Genomic DNA, 5618 nt, shown 5'->3' with positions numbered 1-5618 from the left:
CGACTGTGGCATTTCTTTTAAAGCCCTTTATGTGGTGTCGCTCAGACGCCCGACTGTGGCATTTCTTTTAAAGCCCTTTATGTGGTGTCGCTAAGACGCCCGACTGTGGCATTGCTTGTTATTTGTTTCATAAATTTTTATACTACCATGTTATTGCAATTTTATAAATAACTTGCTTGCACGCATCAGAGTTTCATTTACCTTTTGTGACTGACGTCATGAGCATAAAATATTTTTAGCACATCATTGTTATATTATACCTGTGTTCATAATGTTTGCGAGTACATTCAAAGTACTCACTGGCTTGTCCCTGGCTATTGTCTTGGCCAGATTTTCTTGCTCAGAGAGGAGCGATGCGATGCCAGCCCCGGAAACCACTCAATGGAGATAGCAGCCTCGCGAAGATAGGAGTTAACCTGGTCAGCTGTTCCCGTGGGAAATGGAGTCCCATAGACACTGATGTTTCACAACTCGCTTCCGCCATCAACCACTAGAAACCATTTGTTGTACTCACAGGCCAGAATGGTCTTGTACTACATATTTTGTTTTCTGCTTGGAATTTCTGTATCAAGTTGGAGCCTCATTAGCTAACAGTAATCCTGGGGCTGATGAGCACGACGGTCTTTTCTGGAAATTTATTACCCGGAAAACCGGTCGTGGCAGACTTGGTATCAGAGCCAGGCTGACCATTGGCTAATCCTATCTTAGCCAGGTCAATAAACTTAGGCAAACCAACCCACTAGACCTTAGCCAAACCCCAGCCAAGCTTCTCATGCAAGATAGCCACACAGTGACCCAACACCTTTTTGGCAGTCGGTGCCCAACCTATCAACCTAACCTGTCACTCATGCGCCAGTGACCGGCCCCTAAATAGTCCTTTCTCGCAAGCGTGCAAAGGAAGACTCCGCCCCCTTTTTCCTATAAAAAGGGCACGCTAGTCCCAACACAGCACATCACAGCCTCTACCCCAAACCAAGCTTCAATGCCTGGCCCTGTCGTGCCCAATGAAACCACAGCAACCAACCTTGGAGGTTTTGTGACCATACTCGCAAACCTCACGCGTCGTGCCTATGCGTTAGAAGAGCCACCAGAATTTGTTGTGTACCAAGGACCCATGAGTGGTGAAGACCGTCAATTCTGGGCCACTGTGCACATCTACGGTAGGGGTCTAGCACCCGAGCGCTCCTACAGGTTCACCGGAAGGACAACTTCCTTTGAGCCACAAGCCATCCAGCTAGCCGCTCGAGAGGCTATAGTTCATCTCAGGCACTTGTCGCCCAGAGCTAACTGTCGCTCGTTCCACTACTACCCCAGACGTGAAGGGTATGGTAGACCACCCCAAGTTGCCAACGGAGATCACGAGACGGACCCCGCATTGTTGCACCTAGTGCGCTATGTAAGTGCACTAGAGGCACTGTTCGACCAGATCACTATTGATCTAATCGCAGCTCGTGGAGAGCTGGTTCGTCGAGCCCCGGCGAGAGAAGAAAACGAGCCCAACGCCGACAACCCAGTCGTGCTGTTTGGACAACCGATCGAGACTCCGAGATCAGCTCCAGCCATCAGCCAAGATGCTTTGATGACCCCAGAAGTGCTTCGTCGCCTTTTGGGAGCACACTCCAACGGGGTTGTGGCCAACAATCCCCGTGATGGTCATCATCACTACCCCGACCCTGCAGTTCCCCCGCCATCTCCGACTAATCCCGGCAGTGCGACACGTGGAGAAGCCTCGACATCCACCAGGCACGCCCGTTTAGACATAAACGAGGTAGACTAAGCCGTATGAGTAGCACCGAGTTTCAGTGTATCCTCGCTTTGTAATCATGCGACCGTGTATATTAACGCAGCCTGTCATTGTGCCTTTGTTTTAATGGTAGCCTTGCGTATTTTCCTTGTCAGCGCATAGTTGCACATTTTCCGGGCACAACTACCAAAACCAACCCGACGACAACCACAGTAACGCGTCTCTTTATGAGATATGTGTATCTCTAACACTGACCTGACCTTTGGAGCTGAGCTGGCAGATTTATTACCTTTCACCACGGTAAAACGATCCAGCTCCATTGCTATATAAAGGCCACCTTGTGACCTTACCCAGCAACCCTCACTTTGTGCACCACACTCACACTTTTTCCTGTCACGCTGAGCCCCAGCATTCATCTAAGAACCCCAGATGCAACCCCAGGTAGCTTTGTCAAAATATTTTGGGATTTTACCCGCAGTACCATGGGTTCTACCCAGCCACCTCAGTACGAGCTGTTCAAATCTAGAATCACCCCATCCACCTCGGAATATTGGGCAGCAGTACACATTCCTCCTGTAGACCCCAATCAAGATCCAATGGAAGTTTCCTTCGTGGGGAAATCTATGCCAACCCCACACCTGTCCATAGAAGCTGCTGCGAAAGAAGCGATTGCTCGTCTTCGATCCGCAGTACCCTATGCCCGCGAACGAGGATATTATTACTTTCCGAGCCGTGCAGCACCCGGAGAAGTAACATCTTTTCCCGGTGGACGCATTGAGAGAGACCCAGTGCTAGCCAACCTTATCCAGTACATCATTGCTCAAGAGCATTTAAACCAGCGAGTGATGGATTATCTCCAGAGCCTCGCAGATTTAAGTCCTCAGATTGCCATCGGCAGATCACTGAGACCCGACCCGGAGAGACGCATACATCGACTGGTCAATCCACTGCCTCCAATAGAAGAGGAGTGTATCCCTTTACCAGAGACATTTTATCAGGACCCCACCCAGTTACCGTTTTCATTTTAGACGTCACTACTGTATATGTTTTTGCAGCATTTATATTTATGTGTGTGACTTATGCGTGATACCCTGAGTTTGTACGATGAGTCAATTATTTGGCTTCTACTAATGTGTGTAGTTTTTGTTGTGGTTTATGCTCCTTTAAATTAACTGTTTTTCCCTCGCGAAATTCTGGAGTAAGATTTCTTTTCCCCGAGTTGCTACACCTGCCCCTTCTCACGACGTGGATTAATTAATTTCACACAGCACCACGCAGCAGACTCACAACCATAATCATTCGGACACATACACTGTTTGCAAAACCTTGCAACGGTGTTACATCCAGCTAATCACCCCCTAACAACAGTTAGCACCCGGCACACTCCTCATGATCACCACCACCGCGGAGAGCCAACACCCGAGCCGCCGCGTCGCGACACTCGTCGAGGATCATCGCGCACAGGAGCACAAAGAGCCCCAGCAGTGTCGCCAGCCCTCCGCATATCAGGATCACAAACCAGTCCGGCATCGCCTCCGCCATTAGAGCCTCACCCGAGCTTCCGTAAGCAGTAATGGAGAAAGAAGGAGGAGGAGAAGTGAGGCCAGGAAGAAGAGAGAGGCACCCCGGCCGTTTTGTAGCTCGAGCTTGGTGTACGGTGGGCGAAGTCCACCAACGCCGCTCGTCGCCGATCGCCGGTGTTCGGAGTCGAATCCGCGAGCAGTGCCGACAGCGCGCTGGCCCGCGAGGTGAGTGCACGCTGCACCGGCAGCTAGCACGCCGCGCACTACCACGGTACGGCCTAGATGCCCTATGCGTTAGGCATCGCCGGTGGAGAAAGCGCGAGAAAGCGCGCGGGAGAGAGGAGGAAGAGAAAGAGCCAGAGGGAGAAGAGGAGACTGACAGTGGACCCCGGGTCCACCTGTCGGCCAGAGAGAGCACCGTGCTCTCGGGTACGACCAGCGTATATCTAAATTTAGGAGTTATTCTAAATTTTTATCCAGCGTAGAGATCACACGTTTTTGTCCCGAACCGTAGACTCTTCCATGCAGCACCAGTTTTCACACTATGGTTTTTCACCACTTATTACCCTCTCACTGTAGCCACATCTTTATTGCGTAGTATTTTCTTAACATAGCTTTTAACAAATCTTGAGGACGAGATTTTTCTTAAGGGGGGTAGTATTGTGACACCCCAAAAATTTGGCCTTGTTTTAATGAATTAAAATTTTTCCAGGAATTAAAACTTTGGATTTCTGAGCTCCATTTTTTGATTTTTTAAATCATTTCCTTCCCTGTCATGATGAGTTTTTCCCAAAGAGAAAACTTTTCAAATATGTTATTGGACTTGTTTAACCTCTCAAGAAAAACTTTCCTTTTATCAGTGTAACTAATTAAATAATTTAATTGCTTGATCTCTACTTTCTTGGAAATAGTTTTTCAAGGTTAAATGGCCATAATTGAACTACAACCATTTGATAGTTCACTTAAAATTTCACCAAAATTTGGAGATGTCATGTGATGTCTCTAAATCACTTTTGTGCAATAATATATTTAATTCATTGCATATTTTGAGCTCTACACCCAATTTTCTTCTCTGGCCCAGAGAGCAATTTTGCACTACAACCCTTTTAAATATTTCTTTAAAACTTCTACCAAAATTAGGGGAGGTCAGTAGGAGCTTATTATTCCACTTTGTGCAAAAATCCAGGGTTGTTATTTGAAAATTTTGAGTGAATCAACCTCTTTTCCATTCTGGTCCAATTTGAGGATTTGTACAGCAACCACCATTTTAGTTGCTCCTATATCCATGATTACTTTTTCTACTGGTAGTCCCCCTTGCCAAACCCTTAAGTCCAGGAGAGTGGACCCATTGGATGATTCTAAGTGCTTGCAACAATGCTATTTATTTCCTGTCCAGAATTGTAGTTTTGCAAAACTTACACTAACAAGTTGCTGCATTTGACCAACTAACCACACCACCCTCTTGTACATCTAAAGAGACTTCCATCTGGAGTTTTTGACCACTCCAAGACTTGCCTAAGTGCCCTTGGCATTTTGCCAAACACCCTACGGGCATGATCTGTTTTGACATGAGTTTTGGCATTGCACTGTGAACCTGACCCCCTGACCAAACCAGCTTGTCCACTGATCTCCTTGCAAGCCCAAACCTAGACCTGTTAACCCCTCTAGCATGCCGCGGCATTGTGTCGAGCATCTCCCGTGTGTGCACTGGACGTGCCCAGAGCACGCGTATTGCACGATGCCGCGCCCGAGCCGACACGCTGGCCCCCCTGGCTTTGGCCCACACGGCAGCACCTCGCCACGCACTCCCCGCCTTGCAGCATCGCGCCAAACCACCCTGGCATGCTACAGCGCCGCCGCCAGGGCGTTCTTGGCGGCACTCCGGTGTCCGCAGTGGCTCCAGCCACGGGCAGCGCCGCCCAAACTCCTCCCGCTCGCCACCTGGCCCCTGGAGCAGCGCGAGCTCATCCACAGCCATGTCCGCTAGCGCTTGTCGCCGCCACGATGCCCTGCTGCTACAGAACGTCGGTTCGCCGGAAGCTTATCCACGGCCGCCGCGGAACCGCCTTGCCTCGCTTGTAAATGGACGCCCCGGGCCGTTCCCGCACACGGGCAACCTCGGGCCACCCCAATGACGCTTCCCCAGCTCGCCAATCGACCCAGGAGAGCTTCCTTCCTCATCTCCAGCAACTCCTGCCGCCGCCACCGCCCCGGCCAATCCGGCACCTCCAGTACCTCCCCCTCTCCATTCTCTTCGCCAGAAACCTCCTCATCCTCCCGTGAACCCTTCCCCCTACTCGATTTTGATCGGGAACCACCGCCGCCTCAAAACCACTTTACCACCGAAGCTT

The sequence above is a fragment of the Triticum dicoccoides genome, chromosome 3B (assembly GCF_002162155.2).
Source record: "Triticum dicoccoides isolate Atlit2015 ecotype Zavitan chromosome 3B, WEW_v2.0, whole genome shotgun sequence".
Lineage (NCBI taxonomy): Eukaryota > Viridiplantae > Streptophyta > Magnoliopsida > Poales > Poaceae > Triticum > Triticum dicoccoides.
Note: the sequence above shows the minus strand (reverse complement) of the source record.